Below are 19,022 nucleotides of genomic sequence, written 5' to 3' on the forward strand. Positions count from 1 at the left end.
GTATGGAGCAAGCGATATTCCAGAGACACTTCTTGAGGCAGCAGTGAGACACCTACTGCTCTCCTTTCAGTGGGTGGTGCCTCTCCTGTGATTCCCTCTCTGTGCTCCCCTCTTTCTGTCTCCACTGTTGGGTGAATTGCTGACGCTGCCAAACGAGTTGCAAGATTAATTTATCTGAATGCATGTTTGACCATGACATTCTAAATTTTTAAAAATTTCAAAGTAGATGTTTTCAACGGACATGCAAAAATACAAACCGAAAAGGCAACACAAATCCCGAACGTGACAGAAGATCGAGAATTATTTGTAGGGGCGCCTGGGTGGCTCAGTTGGTTAAGCGTCCGACTTCCCCTCAGGTCATGATCTCCTCGTTTATGGATTCGAGCCCCACGTCAGGCTCTGTGCTGACAGCTCAGAGCTTGGAGCCTGCTTCAGATTCTGTGTCCCCCTCCCTCTGTCTCTGCCCCTCCCCTGCTTGCATTCTCTCTCTCTCTCTCTCTTCTCTCTCTCTCAAAAAAACAAAAAAAAATTAAAAACATTTTTTAAAAATTAAAAAACCATTAATTGTAAATATTTAAAACTATTATCAGTATCAGGGTTAGAAAGATTCTTTAAGATTCTGTACCAAGTCCAATGTGTGGGTATTTTCCCCGTACCACCAAAAATGGGTGTTCTTTGTGTAAATACTCAAGTCACTTCTGAAACAGAAATGTTACCTGGAAACTGTGTCAGATCCTACGGGTTAAGGGCTCTGTCCCACAAGACTGCTCCTCCCCCCAATTTCAGATGTCAATCACAACTTCGAGTCCCTCTCCCTGTCCCAGAGATCAAGGGCTGGAACTGAAAGTTTCAACCCTCTAATCAAGTTGGTTCCCTTGGCAACCAGCTCCCCCAATTTAGGGGATTTCCAAAAGTCACCTCATGAACATAAACTCAGTGGTGGTTAAAAGGGATCTGTTACAAATACCAAGACAACCAAAAAGTCCAAAGTGATCTCAGAGACTGAGGACAAGAGACCAAATATTATAGCAAAAGATACTCCCATTGTTTTCTACTTAGGAAATTCCAAGGATTTTTGGACTCGGTACCAGAATTGGGGACAAAGACCAAATATCTGTTTATTGTAAGTCACAATAAGCATAGTCCACTCCCTGGTCTCCAGGGAGGGAAGAGGGGCTGGAGGTTGAATGCATCACCAATGGTCAATGACTTAATTATCTAAGCCTGCACATAAACCCAAAAGGTTGGGGTTTGAGGAGCTTTTAGGTTTATCAACAGGTGGAGGTTCAGGGTGAGTGGCAAGCTCAAAGAGGACACTCTTCTCCATGTCTTGCCCTACACATTTCTTCCATCTGGCAGTACACATCCTTTTGTAATAAACTGGCAATCTAGTACGTTAAATGCTTCTCTGAGTTTTGCGAGCCACTCTAGCAAATTAATCAACCCTGAGTAGGCCACTGGAACTTCTGATCTATAGCCCAATTGGCCAGAAGCACAGGGAGCAATGTGGACTTGCAATTGGCATCTGAGGTGTGTGGGCAGGTGGTCTTGTGGGACTGAGTCTTTAATCTGTGGGATCTGATGCTTCTCCAGGTGGACAGTGTCAGAAGTGACTTGGATTATAGGACACCCGGCTGATATTAGAGAACTATTTAACGGTGTGGGGCAAACACTCATACACACAAAAACAAAAAGTCACCACAAATCCCAAATATGGCATCCCAAATATTAAAGCTATTTTCAAATAATTTTAGGATTAGAAAGATCCTTCCATTTAAAACACCTACTGCTTAACTTTCCTTCATGTCACCTTCATAAGCTTGAAAAACTTCTAAAATAATGGGAATTTACTATCCAATGCACCCGATTTCCCTTATATAAAATAGCTCTTTGCCTCATAATATCTTTCCTGGTAATAGTTCTACCAGAGTTTTGATATTTTCCTATATATGGTTTTGCTATGTGTTCTCCGAGCAAACTGGGTATTTTTTCTTGTTAAATTTGTTTGTAGCACACACACACAGTTTGGAAAAATCTGGATCCTTTTAAAGTGGATGTATTAATTGAAGTGAGCGAAATGAAGGAATTCATGCAGAAATGATAAAAGGATTTTTGAAAGTTCACAACTATATTAATTATACTTTGTTAATATATGTGTATTATATTAACAATCTATGCTGTATTGTTGGATATGTGTCATTGTCTAAATATATACTAAGTAAGTTAACTGTATGTTGTTATGTGTACTTATTTAAAGTGGAGACACTTTAGATCCAGATTCAGCCATCACATGCATAGGGAATGCAGAGCTTCGTTTCTATGGCTGCTTTCAAATATGTGCCATAGTTAACAGTAATGTCTTAAAAAGTAACTCAAATAACCTGATGGAGACATCCAAATTCCCGGTGGCAGAGTGTATTTCACATCAATTTTTTTATTGAAGTATAACTGACATACAGTATCCTATTAGCTTCTTATGTACATCATGGTGATCCAGTATTTTTGTATTTTACAAATGATCCCCACTTTGGTCTAGTTCCCAACTCTCACCATACAAACTTAGTCAATATTATTGACTATATTCCCTATGCTGTACAATATATCTCCAGGACTTATTTTATAACTGGAAATAAGTACCTTTTCATCCCCATCACCTACTTCATGCATTCCCCCAACCCGCCCTCCTCTCTGGCAACTGTCAGTTTGTTTCCTGTATCTATGAGTTGGTTTGTTTCATTTTGTTGGCTTGTTTTTAGATTCCACATACAAGTGAAATCATATGGTTTTTGTCTGACTCATTTTACTTAGCATAATACCTTCTAGGCCCATCCATGTTGTCACAAATAGCAAGATTTCATCCTTTTTTATGGTTAAATAAAAATTATATATATGTATATATAATATATATTATTTTATATATATATATACATACATATATGTATATATAATATATACCATAGTTTATTCATCAGTGGCTTGCTTTCATATCTTGGCTACTGTAAACAATGTTGCAATAAACATAGGGAGCATGTATCTCCTTGAATTGGTGTTTTTCTTTTCTTTGCATAAATACTCAAAAGCAGAATTGCTGGACTGCAAGGTAGTTCAATTTTTAATTTTTTGAGGACCCTTCATACCGCTTTCCACAGTGGCTGCACCAATTTGCATCCCCACCCACAGTGTACAAGCATTCTCCTTTCTCTATATCCTCACTAACAATGGCTATTGTCTTTTTGATAATAGCTAATCTGACAGGTGTAATGTGGTACCTCATTGTGGTTTTGATTTGCACTTTTCTGATGATTAGTGATGCGGAGCATCTTTTCATGTGTTTGTTGGCCATCTGTATGCCTTCTTTGGAAAAAGGCCTATTCAGGTCTTCTGCACATTTTTTTTAAGATTATTCATTTTTTTATTGTGAGGTTTTATATATTTTGGCTATTAACCCCTTATAAAATATATAATTTGCAAATATCTCTTCCCATTCAATAGGTTGCCTTATTTTTTTCACAGTTTCCTTTGCTGTACAAAAGCTTTTTGTGTGATGTAATTCCCCCCCCCCTTTTTTTTTGAGAGACAGGCCACGAGTGGGGGAGGGGCAGAGAGAGAAGGAGACACAGAATCCAAAACATGCTCCAGGCTCTGAGCTGTCAGTGCAGAGCCTGACATGGGGCTCGAACTAGTGAACTGCAAGATCATGACCTGAGCTGAAGTCGGCCGCTTAACCGACTGAGCCAACACCCAGGCGCCCCCATCCCGTCTTTTTTTAGATTTTGTTAGTCTTGTCTGTGGAGACTGGTTCCTCCCCCTCGCCCCAAGATATGTGTATATATTTATTTATACATTTATAAATATAGCTAAGACTGATGTCAAAGAGCTTACTGCCTACGTTTTCTTCTAGTTTTATGGTTTCAGGTCTTACATTCAAATCTAATACATTTTGAGTTTATTTTTGTATATAAGAGAGTGGTCCAGTTTCATTCTTTTATATGTAACTCTCCAGATTTCTCAACATAATTTATTGAAGAAACCGTCTTTTCCCCATTTTATGTTCTTGCCTGCTCTGTCATAGATTGACTTATCTGCATGGGTTTGTTTCTGGGCTCTCTATTCCATTTCATACACCCATGTGTCTATTTTCATGTCAGTACCATATTGTTTTGATTACCACAGCTTTGTTGTACAGTTTAAAACCAGGGTACATGATATCTCCAGTTTTGTTCATCTTTCCCAAGATTACTTTGGCTATTCTGGGTCTTTTACGGTTCCATACAAACTTTAGGATCCTTTGTTCTAGTTCTGTGGAAAATGCCATAGGGATTTTGATGGGGATTGCACTGAATCTTTAAATTTGCATAGTATGGACTTTTTAGCAATACTCTTTCAACCCATGAACACAACATCTTCTATTTGTGTGATCTTTCATTTTTCTCACCAATGTCTTACAGTTTTTAGAGTACTTGTCTTTCATCCCCTTGATTAAATTTATTCCCAGGTATTTTACTCTTTTTGGTGAAAATGTGAGTGGGACTTCTTTCTTAATTTCTCCTTCTGGCAGCTCATTATTGGTGTATGAAAACACAACTGATTTGTGTATGTTAATTTTGTATCCTGAGGCCTTACTACATTCTTTTACTCTAGTTTTTTTGGTGCAGCTTTAGGGTTTTCTATATATAGTACCATGTCATTTACAAATAGTAATAGTTTTCTTTCTTCTTTCCTTATTTGGATATGTTTTACTTATTTTTCTTGCCTAATTACTGTGGCTAGGTCTTCCAATATGTTGAATAAAAGTGGTGAGTGTGGGCATCCTTGTCTTGCTCCTGATGTTAGAAAAATAGCTTTCAGCCTTTTACTGTTGATTACAATGTTAGCTGTGGGCATGTCATATATGGTTTTTATTATGTTGAGGTACATTCCTTCTATATCCATTTTGTTGAGAGTTTTATCATAGACATTGAATTTAGTCAAATAAATGCTTTTTCTGCCTGTGTTGAGATAATCATAGGATTTTTATCCTTTGTCTTGTTAATGGGGTGTACACATTGACTGATTTATGGATGTTGAACCATGCTTGCAACCCTGGAAAAAATCCCACTTGATTGTGGTGTAGGATCCTTTCAATGTTTTGTTGAATTTAGTTTGCTAATATTTTGTTTAGGATTTTGGCTTCTATCTATATAAGGAATATTGGCCTATAAATTGTATGTGTGTGTGTGTGTGTGTGGTGTTTTGTCTGGTTTGGGATCAAGTTGGGTGCTGGCCTTGTAGAAGGAGTTTGGAAGCACTTCTTCAACATTTTGGAATAATTTGGGAGGATAGGTACTGACTCTTCTTTAAATGTTTGGTAGAATTCACCTACGAAACTGCCCTGGACTTTTGTTTTTGGGGAGTTTTTAAATTACTGATTCAATTTCATTACTTATCATTGGTCTATGTAGATTTTCCACTTCTCCATGATTCAATCTTGAAAGGTTGTTTCTAAAAATTAATCCATTTCTTGTAGGTTTTTCAGTTTGTTGGGTTACGATTGTTATAATCCTTTAAATTTTTGTGGTACCAACTGTAACTTCTCTTTCTGATTTTATTTGGATTCCCTTTCCTTTTTTCTTGATGAGTCTGGCTAGAGGAGTATCAGTTTTGTTTATCTCTTCAAAGAACCAGCTTCTAGTTTCATTGATTTTTTTCCTATTATATCTTTAGTCTCTATTTCATTCATTTCTACTCTGACACTTACCATTTCCTTCCTTCTAACCTTAGGTTTGCCTGTTCTTTTCTAATTCCTTTATGTGTCAAATTAGATTGTTTCTTTGGGATTTTCTCTTTCAATTTTTTTAATGCTTATTTATTTCTGAGAGAGATGGAGACAGAATGTGAGTGGGTTAGGGGCAGAGAGAGAGACACACACAGAATCTGAAGCAGACTCCAGGCTCTGAGCTGTCAGCATAGAGCCCAATGCGAGGCTCGAACTCACGGACTATGAGATCATGACCTGAGCCGCAGTCAGACGCTCAACTGAATGGTCATTCAGGTGCCCCTGGGATTTTGTTTCTTAAGGTAAGTCTATATCACTATGAACTACCCTCTTACAACTGCTTTTGCTATGTCCCATACATTTTGAAAAGTTATGTTCCATTTTGGTCTCAAAAATTTTTTAAATTTCCTCTGTTTTCTTCATTGATCCACTAGCTGTTTAGTATTGTGTGGCTTAGTGTCCATGTGTTTGTGTCTTTTCCAGTTTTCTTCATGTAACTGATTTCCAGTTTCATACCACTGTGGTCTGAAAAGATGCTTGATATGATTTCAATCTTGTTGTATTTGCTGAGGCTTCTTTTGTGGCCTGATATGTGATCTATCCTCAAGAATGTTCCATGTACACTTCACAACAATGTATATTCTGCTGGTTTTGGATGGAATGTTCTGTACATATCAATTAAATCCATTTAGTCTAACGTGTTAAGGCCAATAGTTCCTTATTGGTTTTATATCTAGATGATTTACCCATTGATGTAAGTGGGAAACTGAAGTCCCCTACTATTTGTATGCTGTCAGTTTCTCCCCTTGTGTCTGTCTTATTTGTTTTATAGGTTTAGGCCTTCCTATTTTGGGTGCGTAAATATTTACGAATGTTATATTCTCTTCGATTGACCCCTTTATCATTGCATAATGTCCTTCTTTGTCTTTTGTTACAGTCTTTGTTTAAAAGTCTATTTTGTCTGATATGAGTATTGCTACTCCAGCTTTCCCTTTATTACCATTTGTACGGAATACCTTTTTCCATCCTTCCACTTTGACTCTGTGCATGTCCTTCCATGTGAAGTGAGTCTCTTGTAGGCAGTAGACTCGTTTTTCTATCCAGTTAGCCACTCTATGTCTTTTGACTGGAATATTTGGTCCCTTTACATTTAAAATAATTACTCATAGCTATGTACCATTTTGTTAATTGTTTCTGTTAACTGTTGACATTTTGTTAACTATTTTGGGTTGTTTTGTAACATCAATTTTAATTTAAGAACACCTCATAACTGAGTTCTTTCTTTAAAGGTTGATAAAACACTTAATGTTTCCAGAAGAATATTATATTCAATTTAAAATTCACTCTTAAATTTACCTAAGTACCAACACAAGATTAGAGGGACATCAAGGTTACTCTTGAGGTTATTTTTAAATATGTAGTGAAACTGGTTCGGTGAAGTTAGATGACTTACCCAAGGCCATACAACTAAGTGGGATATTCCATACAAAACCTCTGTTTACAAGTTTTGTTTAAGGAAAGATGTTTGACCTTAACATAGTACAAAATGTTACTAGTTTTGTTCTATGGTAATGAAGTAAAAGTACATGAGCCGGCTGCCACTTTGGCTAAGTTTTAGTAAGCAATTAACAAAACTCACAGCAATTATACACTAACATTTAAAATATGACTTGAATAACTTTATAAAACATTATTATGAGCAAACCATAGTACCATCTGTATAAACAAATGAGATTTTCTTGCAAGAGTTTTGTCTTCATCAAGGCTGAGTATGAATAAAGCCATGAGATGTTCCAAGACCCAAGGGAAGAAATTAGCAGCAATGTAAACTGGTTCTCTTTTTGTTTATTACTTAAGGGAGGAGGGAAAAGTTTTACTCTTCTATTGATATAGCAGAATGGTTAAGAACAAAGTATTAAAGTTTTTCCTTCCATCCCAGGCATAAACATTAACTGAAAACACCTATGTTGCACGAGACAGCCTGTGCCCTGACCACACAGAATTTATATTCTACCACAGGCATAAAAGAGGTCTACACTGAATGGTACTGGCTACACACTAGTGCAAGTCTACATTTCACTGAGCTTCAGCTCTCCTACAAGTCTAATGAAATTAGTATTAGTTCCTCAGTTACACGGAGAGGTGCAGTTTTGATCATAAAAAGAGATAATGCATGAAAAGTGGATAATACAAAGTTAGATACATGGTAAGCTAGCAATTAAGATGAGCTACTATTATAGATTTTCTTTTAAGGACCATCTTAAGGGAAGGGTTCGTGTTTTTTTTTCCCCTCAACCAGGCTAGATGATCTTTTAAAACGACATTTTATATTTGATTTTCCTCTTTGTAATAACAGCATAGTGATTATATCTGAAGTAGGCACCAAATAATCATTGATTAGCTCACTGACCAACTGGCTTAATGAATGAGTGGCTATTACAGTAGTCAATATTTTGCTTTTCATCTTTGCACTCTTTTGAGACTTTTCATTGGTGAGTTTAATAGCCACATTGTGTACTAAAACATAATCTCTTCCAAAAAGATACTGTACTCCTTTAGTATCTAATTGACACAATATCTCTAAAAAGTAAAATTTAAAAAAATATAGAATGATGCAAAAATCACAGGCAATATGAAAAAAAAGATAAATTGGACTTCATCAAAATTTAAACTTTTGTACATCTAAAGACACTATCAACAAAATGAAACGCAACCCACAGGAGAAAATATTTTCAAATTATATACCTGACAAAGGATTGATATTTGTAATACATAAATAACTATAACTCAACAACAACAACAAAAAGCAACCTGGTTAAAAATGGGCAAAGGGTTTTAACAGACATCTCTCCAAAGAAGACACACACACGGCCAATAAGCACATGAAAAGATGCTCATCATCACTAATCGTTAGGGAGATGGAAATCAAAACCACATCCCAATTCACACTAAGATAGCTACCATAAAAAAATAAAAACAGTAACAAATGTTGACAATGACATGGAGAAATAGGAATTGTTGTGCATTGCTGGGAGGGATGTAAAATGATGCAGATGCTGTAGAAAACCATATGGCAGTTCCTTAGGAAAAGTTTCCTTGGGGAAAAAAAATTAAACACAGAATTACTATTACAATCCAATAATTCCACTTCTGAGAAAATAGAACTCAGAACTCACAGTAGAACTGTGGCTGGAAACAGAGACTCAAACAGACTTTTTTTTTGTATATCCATGTTCAAATAGCATTTATCATAGTAGCCAAAGTGTAGAAATCACCCAAATACCTATCGATGGGTATACAAACTGTGGTGTGTAAGTAAGTAAGTAAGTAAATAAATAAATAAATAAATGGATTCAGCCTTAAAAAGGAAGGCAATTCTGGTACATGCTAAACATGAATGAACCTTGGAAACATTATACTAAGTGAAATAAGCCAAAAGGACAAATATTATATGATTCTACTTACATGAGGTATGTAGTCAAATTCACAGAGAAAAAAAAAATAGAATGTTGGTCCCCAAGGTTTAGGGGAAGGGGGAATTCTTGTTTTTCCATAAAATTCAGTTTGGGATGATGACCAATTTCGAGAGATGGACAGTAGTGATAGTTGCACAACACTAGGAATGTACTTAATTCCACAAAACTGTACGCTTAAAAATGGTTGAAATAGAAAACTTGTTATGTACATTTTACTGTAACTAAAAAATTATAAAGTTAAAAAAAAGACAAATGTCCAGAAAAATTCTTTTGAATATTAAAATAACAGTGATTAAAATAATGAAAATGAGTTCTTATGTAATATCAGTGTATTGATGATGGAGGAGTTCTAAAAATTTTTGACACAATTCTCTGAATAGACTACTCATTTCTTTAAAAAATTCATTTCTTTAATTTCTAAATACTTTAGCCATTTCAAAACACATTATTCTATATATTAAAGTAGAAATATTTCTTTTTTTTTCAACGTTTATTTATTTTTGGGACAGAGAGAGACAGAGCATGAACACAGAATCGGAAACAGGCTGCAGGCTCTGAGCCATCAGCCCAGAGCCTGACGCGGGGCTCGAACTCACGGACCGCGAGATCGTGACCTGGCTGAAGTCGGACGCTTAACCGACTGTGCCACCCAGGCGCCCCTAAAGTAGAAATATTTCTTATGGCCATTCACTAACCTGTTTGCAATGTCTATGTACTTTTTCTGTTACAAAGGTCCTTCTTCTACTTAAACCAAGTGTCTCACATTGCAATTTAATCTCATGTCTTCTTTTTCAATGTCTAGTGGATTTGTTGTATTTGCTTTATTAAAGATGATTCAATATCCCCAATTAAAAAAATGTGGCAATTCAGCTATCTTTAAGGAAGCAATTTTCATCTGAAATTTGCACAAACTTTCATTTCCTTCGCAGGGCAAGAGACAATGACTGGAACAGAGCCAAAGTGAATTCCTGACACTGAAGCTTTTCCATCACGGAGCTCTGGCTGCATTGCAGTCACGGTGGTTTAGGTAAATCCCTGTGATGTTACCAAAACAAGGACCATCTGCTACCAGGCCACACTCCCATACTGCTAGAGAGCTGTGTTTCTTGGCTGCATTTAATTAAGGCAGAGGCTTGTTAGCTTTCTGTGACCAATCTGTTTTATGTTTAATTATAACTTGCTTTCTTAATGTGCTATGTACTTTACGAATAAAAGATTAAGAATAGCAAAGTTGTGAAATTTAAATACACATATTTTTCTAACTTTTCCTTTTGGAATGTTCGATTGCAAAGTATGTATAATAGAAGCGATTCAGTACTTCCAGAACAGTTTCCTTCTGCTCAAATATTTGCATTATCTGGAAACTAAAATAAATATTCAATGCAGAACTGGAGGTCAAGCCTTTTCCACTCTTATCTAATTCCTCATTCTCCAAGGTAGCTACATTGTGCTAAAACTGAAAAAAGAAAAAGCATAAGGAAATTAGTATCTTGTTTGGGTAATTTCATATTTTGATTCATGAACGGGAATAGAAAACACTTCACAAACCAATCTTTAAGCGAGGAGATAATTCTGTTAACACATGAGTCATCAGTACCTGTTTTCCTCAGTGGAAGTCATACCGACATTCATTTTTTTTAATTCAATAAAAATTGACCTAAGAAACTAGAAATAACTAGCCAAAATCTGTGAAAAATGAGCTCGTAGCTCTGACGGATGTGGAGCCGCATCTTTGTTGCCTGGCTTCAAGTTTACCAAGTTTGTGTAGTATATACTGCATGCTGTTCGGTGCCTGTGGTTTGAACAGAACTTCGCACATTAGGAAGAGACAGACACACAGGCAGAGACTAGCTGGGACAGGGCTGGCCGCTCCCCAGCCTTGTCACCTTGGATGTCAGCTCTACTGCATGGTGCTACATCTGCAAGAAAGGAAGTTATTTTTGTCACATGTAGGGAAGTTATGTTGGCTACAGGCGGGGGACGGTTGGATCCCAGAATTAACTGAGAACTACTACAACTTAATCTCCTGTCCATCCAGACACGGTGCAAGGCACTGGGGGTCACAAAATACATAGGTGAGTCAGGGCACTCCTTACAGCTCCCCAGGAGGTTTCAAATCTGTGGTCCTGGGCCATGAGGCTTGCCCTGAGCTCACCTCTCCCCAGAAGTCCCTCATCTCCTATCCTAGGGCTCCCGCGGCCCACTGGGCTCCATGCTCTACCCCGCAAGTGCTAAGCACACTTCTCCCTCAGGACATTTGCACTGCTGTTTCCTGGGCTAAAAGACTCATCTGCAGATACTATCCTCACTTCACTCAGGGCTCTGCTCAAATACCACCTCTGCCCTCAGGCCTTCCAGGCAACAACTATGCTTTTGTAGACTTCTTGTTCCAACACAGGGTACCCCTGAGCCGGTCTGTTTATCTCCATAATATATATTCCTACCTGATGTACCATAAACCTGTTTGTTCACTGATTTATTGTTTGTCTCTCCCACAAGAATATAAGCTTCGCGAGGGCAGGGACTTTGTTTTGTTCGATGTTGTGTTCTCATGGATTGAGAACAGTGTCTGAAATGTAGAAGATAAGTAAGTAAATAATTGTTTGGGGAAATAAGTGAATGAATGAAGGCATAATTCTGGGGGAGAGAGACAAATAGGTCAAAACACTTGGAGCAACACTTCTGGGCGGGGGGCCAGAGAAAAGGCGCCCCAGACAAGTGATATCTGAGAGGGATCTTAAAGAGAGATGTGCCAGGCAGAAAAGGAGGAAAAAGAGCATTATATCGCAGGAGGGCAAACACAGGAAGGCACAGAGGCACAGAGTTACAACACTGTTAGGTTCAAGGAAAGGTGGAACATTAAGTTTCATACACCACGTGGTTTCAAGTAGAGAAATTACACTATTACAGCCGGCACCTAATTCAACACAGGAAGTCAGACTCCTGGCACACTCAGCTGGGTAATTTGAGTAGCGTTAACAGACTATTCACAAAGGTGGATCAGGGTTTAAAGATCCCAAAAAGGGCTCACGTCACTCCCTGGGAGCCCTTTGCCAAGCCTAGGCCTGAAGTGGAAATAGAAGACAGGCCAGACCCAGAGAGGGCAATGAGGAGGGACACGACCCACCCTGGGATCTGCCAGAGGCCACGGAGGAAAGGTGTGCCTCGACCTCCCCTTCCCCCAGCCTCCTATCACCTTCAGGGCCTCCCACTAGCTGAATCTAACTGGAAGCCTAAGGTGGGAGGCTTTTGTTGATGTGGTCCATAGGGCAGGACAGACAAAATTCTGAGGGACCATGAGAAGATACCCACCACAGAAGAACTCTCTGTAGTGGGAAAAACTCTTCATAGAGCACCTTGAGATGGATGGTGAATCCCCAAATTTATGACCCGACAACCAAAAATGTTCATCATTTTAGTGCCCGCACAGGCAGCAATGAAAGAAGTTTGTTTTGCTTCAGAGGAGGAGGGGAGAATGTGAGGAGAGAGAAGGGCAAGGGAGAGAACTCTTGTGTCTGCTGTATGCAATGCAGCTTCTCCCCAAGGACCACAGACCTTCAGCAGCCTGCATATTCCTGAGTAGATCCATGGTTTTTGTGAGTAGATTATCTTTGTGTGTGTGTGTGTGTGTGTGTGACAGAGAGAGAGAGAGAGAGAGAGAGAGAGAGAGAGAGAGATCTCATAAAGGAACTAGGTTTCACATATGGGACAACCCACCAGCCCTTGCAGAAACACAACTAAAGAGGTAGAACAGGCCCTCAAGTTCCCATAAATCTTTTAGGGTTATTAGTTTTCCACAGGCTACAAAATTGCCAAGCTTTGTCCAATTCTACCTAGATCTTTTGGTTCCAAAGAGTTGTAACTTTAGTTGTAGCTTACAATTATTAAGAAGTGTGGATTTTTTTTTTTTCCTCCAAGCAATGGTCCAAATATGGAGGAATTTATGTAGGAGGTTGTCATGGTGGGTTTGTGGAAGGTGGGCAGAGTGTCCACTTAAAAGAGGTTGTAAAAATAGGTTAGGCAAGAAAGACAATGCCCCCACCTATGACAAAGCCGCTGAGAATGTTCTGGGCTCTTGGAAAAATGTATGGCTCTACACTTAGGCCATGAATATCATCCTTATTAAGGCCATGAATATCATCCTTATTAAATCACTCAGGGCCCGAGTTCACATATACTTAGTCCTTAAAATGTTTCACTTAACATCCGCCCTTTGTTCAACTGCCACTAATCACTTCCCGTGTGCATTTTCTGAGGGGTTTTTCTTTCACTCCTTGGGTTTCTTTTAGATAGAGGTCATAACTTCTCTTTTCTCCCCCATGCAATGTCACACTGTGGTTCCTCTAGAGCTCCTGTCTTTCATACACACTCCTTACCATCTGGTATTTTCATGAATTAATCATTCTAACCAGCAAATGATGGTTTCACCTTACTAGTACGAAAGGAAATTTAAAGTCCCTGTTATGTTATATTGGAAGACAGAAAGGTGATGTCTTTAAACACTAAATGACATTTCTTCTCTTAGGAAAAAAAAAATATTTCAGGAAAACAAATGCTGACCGAACACGGTAAATTTGAGCATTCGGAAAAGGCCAGAGTTCTCATAATACCATCAACATAACCCAAAGTCACTGTATATAAGCACCTACTGTCCCACATGCTTATCTGAAAAGGCATGACTTCAAAGGAATGTCGAAATTTAAAAGACCATTGTCCTTGGTAGAGACACTAATTTCCTAGAATTCAATGGTCCTGTTTCCTGTAATTTTCATCTTTGGGAAAACCATGGTTTCCATGAGATGTGACATTTATTAATGACATTGTTTTTAAAAGTTGTTTGAAAGTCATCTAACATGAGCCACTTTCTAATACATACACACGAATAAAGTTATACATTGAGCCGCAGATAAAATCCATCCACACTCTTGCATTTATCAACTCAAAAATGAATAAACAAATAAAACATACTTTCATGTACTGTAATGTACCCTATGGCTATAAGCATAGTTAATTTAATAGACTGATCTATCACTGATTTTTAAAAATTTTGATAGAGCCGGCTAAAACCTTGCTGAACTTTGCTTCGTGGTGCACTGCAGAAGCATTGAAGAAAATCCCTATGTACAAAGCTTTACCCGTGGCATACGTGACACGCTCATACCCAAACGGTATTATTTTTTGGAATACACGCTCTTGGATTGCTTGAACCACTCAACTGCTTCTTAGTAGTTTACAAAACAGAAAAAGAATTAAGGACTCTAACGTGATAATAAAGGTTAGGGCAGAAATGTTAAATAAAGCAAACTGCTATTCAAAGAGCATGCATTTTGCATGTGAGAATCCGGAATAACGGCTACTAGGTTCTTTATTCTCATTCCGTCTAAAATTATAAAAAATGCGAAACATCAGGTAGCTTATTCAATGCCAGCGTACCTCAAAAGTTATGAATTTGTACTTTAATAATGGACTGGAACTGTGTTTCTCCAAGGGCGATTCTCAAAACACCCGCATCAGGATTATCTAAGATGTGTATCAAAAACGCCAGTTCCTGAATGTGCCCCAAGACACTTGAGTACTCCTGAAGCCCACAGCGTGGGCTCTGCTGCCGTGGGAAAAGAGGTCTCCTTAACCTCTGCATATCTGGCCTTGATAACCTGCCTCAAGGAACATGTGGCACCCCTTTCAGTCTGGTGAGATACGGTTCAAAACAGAAAGAGAACAAAAACACGAGATGTTCTTTGCTCTTTACATCTTGCTCTAGAGTTTCTGTGTGCTTGAAACTTTGTTCTATTTTTGTTACAATACAGACTCGTTCTTCCCTCAGTGCTCTGGACTAAGGAAGTCGGAGTTGTGATTTAGTGCTACTGATGGTATAAAGGAGGGCCGAGTGTCTCCTCGCCAGGGGCAAGGCAGCCTTTACCAAGGTCGGCTGTGGGTTTACTTAACAAGCCGATTATGTGGCTCTCATCATGTGCTAGCCAATGTTCTGAGTGCTTTGCCAGTAGTGTTGACTTACACAAACCTCTAGATAAGCCTATCAGGTAGGTGTTATTGTTATCCCCGTGACACATTATGAATGAACGCTTTTTTTTTTTTTTGTCACCTCTCTTGAGAGCATCGTGTCTCAAGTTCTCGGAACTTTGAAATGCACCACCAAAAAACAAAACACAACAAAAAACTTTGCGAAAGTAGAAAATGGAGAAATTGGTGCCTAAAATGTATTTCCTTGAAGTGTTCCTGGGCATGGAAAATCAGACTACTGAAAAATTCTTCTGCTGGGGGTCCTACTTAGAGCTCTGGTATAAATTTGGGACATACCAAAGGGAAAGAGATGTCACCCCTGAAACTCCGGGCGCTGCCTGAGACCTTGCCCCTCCAAACACTTAGGTGGAAGTCCCCTCCTCCCTACGGCCTGGCCAAGCTGCATTCAAGGAGGCTCCTAGTCCCCTCTGCAGCCCCAATGACAGGCAAACACCAGCTAAGGCAATACGTTAATCTTTAATAAAAGAGCCAATATTTTGCAATGTGGTCATCCACAGAAGCTGCACTTCATGTTTACAATGGTAAACTGTAATCACGGTGTTAAATATTTCTCTAAATTGTTCCGAGGCATGAGAACCGGACCTCAAATTGGCAAAGGGAGAACAGGGCACAACTCACGTGAAAGTCCCTCTCAGGAGGACACAGCTTCAAGCAGCCAAACTTGTGGTGTCTGTCCACTCCAGGTGGATCCGGAAGGGCGTATCTGAAAATTAAACGTGTGTCAGACTTTTTCTTTTAACTCCTTGTAATCTCCACATTTCATAGAGAAGGGGAGGACTGTGGAAAGGAATCAACATCTCCTAACAGTTGATTATATGATGCATTCACTTCCTTTTTTAGTGACTCGGGCAATTAAAAAAGAGCAGTCAGTAGAGTTTCTCATATCAGCTAATATATATTACATTTTAAATGATGTGACATTGTTTATGATCCCCAAATGATAAAACATCGGGCCTAAAATTAATTTTTCTAGGTGTATTAGTCAGGATTCTCTAGAAAAAAAGAACCAATAAAAACATACGCATGTATCTCTCTATAAACACACACACACACACACTCTTTAACATATCTATAAACATGTCTGTGTGTCTGCCTGCCTATTTATCTATCAAAAGAGGGAGAGAGATTTATTTTTTTTTGTATAAAATCTTGGGTTTTTATTTATTTTTTTATTATATGAAATTTATTGTCAAATTAGTTTCCATACAACACCCAGTGCTCATCCCAAAAGATGCCCTCTTCAATGCCCATCACCTACCCTCCCCTCCCTCCCACCCCCCATCAACCCTCAGTTTGTTCTCAGTTTTTAAGAGTCTCTTATGCTTTGGCTCTCTCTCCCACTCTAACCTCTTTTTTTTCTTTTTTTTTTCCTTCCTCTCCCCCATGGGTTTCTGTTAAGTTTCTCAGGATCCACATAAGAGTGAAAACACATGGTATCTGTCTTTCTCTGTATGGCTTATTTCACTTAGCATAACACTCTCCAGTTCCATCCACGTTGCTGCAAAGCGCCATATTTCATTCTTTCTCATTGCCACGTAGTATTCCATTGTGTATATAAACCACAATTTCTTTATCCATTCATCAGTTGATGGACATTTAGGCTCTTTCCATATTTTGGCTATTGTTGACAGTGCTGCTATAAACACTGGGGTACAAGTGCCCCTACTCATCAGCACTCCTGGACCCCTTGGGTAAATTCCTAGCAGTACTACTGCTGGGTCATAGAGTAGGTCTATTTTTACTTTTTTGAGGAACCTCCACAGTGTTTTCCAGAGTGGCTGCAGCAGTTTGCATTCCCACCAACAGTGCAAGAGGGTTTCCATCTGTCCACATCCTCACCAGCATCTACAGTTTCCTGATTTGTTCATTTTAGCCACTGTGACCCATGTGAGGTGGTATCTCAGTGTGGCTTTGATTTGTATTTCCCTGATGAGGAGCGACGTTGAGCATCTTTCCATGTGCCTGTTGGCCATCTGCATGTCTTCTTCAGAGAAGTGTCTATTCATGTTTTCTGCCCATTTCTTCACTGGATTATTTGTTTTTCAGGTGTAGAGTTTGGTGAGCTCTTTATAGATTTTGGATACTAGCCCTTTGTCCGATTTGTCATTTGCAAATATCTTGTCCCATCCTGTTGGTTGCCTTTTAGTTTTGTCGATTGTTTCCTTTGCTGTGCAGAAGGGAGAGAGATTTATTTTAAAGAATCGGTCAAGTGATTGTGGGAACCAGTTAATCCAAACTCAGCAGGGTGGGCTGTCAGACAGGAGATGAGGAGAAAATTGATATTGCAGTGCAAGTCCAAAGGCAGTCTGGAGCACAGTTCCCTCTTTCTCAGAGGGCCTCAATCATTTTTCTTGCAAGACCTTCAACTGATTGGATAAGGCCTGCCCACAGGATGAAAGATAATCTACTTTACTCCAAGTCTACTGATTTAAATGTTAATCCCATCTAAACTATACCTTCACAGCAACACCTAGACTGGTATCTGACCAAATATCTAGGTACAATGGCCTACCTAGTCAAGTTGCCACATAAAAGTAACTATCACAGTAGGAAAATGATCAATGTTGTGTTGATGGGTACTTTGATTTAGTAACATTTCCGTTTTTAAATAGAATTTTGGAACTAGAAAGGTTTTTAAAGATGAAACATCTTAAAATCAGAGATGTGTAAAGGATGGCCCCACATCACGGTTGAGAAGTATCAGAGTTCACTGCTGCACCCCCAGAACAAAAAGCACCCCTGGAACTTAGGAGTGAATTCGCTCTATTCTCACACACACAGCACTGCCGTGTGTCAGGCATTGTTCTTCTCAAACATTATCATCAAGTCCTCGAACCTATCTTGGGAAGCAGGTACTCTATTATTTCCATTTTACAGACACGGAAACAGAGTCATGGAGATACAGCTCACGTTGCTGATGGAGCCGAGCTCACGCTCAAGCTCAGCCAGTGTGACTCGTCATCCATTTGTTGGCAAGCAAGGCTTCTGGCAGTTTTGTTATTTCTCTGAGTTCTGGGAGACCACAGCCCCCCAGTTCTCCCCCCTGAAGTCTCTCTATTGGCCCCACAGTCCCATTCAGAATTCTTCACCATCCTTCACACTGCCTGGGATGGGCAATGGGGTAGGGCCAGGAAAACTTATTTTACAATCGTACAGCCTTTCCTGCAGAAGTGCTCTAGCGTTATTTTCAGAATCTGACGTTTGATGCATATTTTGCATTTCTTCCTCTTTTCAGTTTTCTGCAAAAAGTAGATAATAGTAAAAGTTGTTCCTATCATCCTATGTTATTTGCAAGACCTGTAAGTAATTCAACTCCAAATTCACAGCTGTGTGAAAAAAGAAATTATTTCACCATATTTATTTAATTCTAAGTGCAAAATGGGGAAATATTTCTTCTCTTCCTACTCATGCCTTCCCAATTGAATTAGGGTCCCAAAGTCAACTCCTAATCTGCGTTTATACTGGTGTTTTCACAGGCCAGAATAGGCAACCAGAAATCCTTACAGAATGAGATCCTACAGGACTCATAATGCACAGGGCTTTAATCTCAGAGGTAACTCACCAGGCATGCCTAGAACTCAGATTAAGACTCTAACAAGAAGATGATATGGAGACCACTTCAAATAGTTTGCCTTGTGCCCAAGGTGGGCAAGTGCTTGTCCTCAGTCAGGAGAAAGATGGAATGTCTCTGGGCTCCATTCGGAGGCAAAGGTGAATGTGGATTTGAGAAGGTGGACCTTGTTACTCAA

At 38.9% G+C, this 19,022-nt stretch overlaps 1 protein-coding gene across 24 annotated transcripts in view; it reads right to left on the reverse strand.

The window, feature by feature from the left end:
* The window catches only part of LOC106974083 (uncharacterized), a 241,939-nt gene that overhangs the window by 191,751 nt on the left and 31,166 nt on the right, over positions 1-19,022 (reverse strand). For 17 of the 24 annotated variants that reach the window (XR_008292697.1, XR_008292691.1, XR_008292703.1 and 14 more), the window contains exon 2: positions 15,892-15,976. The exons of 2 other annotated variants lie outside the window; for them this stretch is intronic. The gene's annotated coding sequence lies outside the window, so the exon portion shown is untranslated. Of the gene's footprint in view, positions 1-10,143; positions 10,342-15,891; positions 15,977-19,022 lie in introns of all 24 variants that reach the window. 5 more of the 24 variants (XR_008292700.1, XR_008292696.1, XR_008292701.1 and 2 more) reach the window with 1 other exon arrangement.

Source organism: Acinonyx jubatus, chromosome F2 (assembly GCF_027475565.1).
Source record: "Acinonyx jubatus isolate Ajub_Pintada_27869175 chromosome F2, VMU_Ajub_asm_v1.0, whole genome shotgun sequence".
NCBI lineage: Eukaryota > Metazoa > Chordata > Mammalia > Carnivora > Felidae > Acinonyx > Acinonyx jubatus.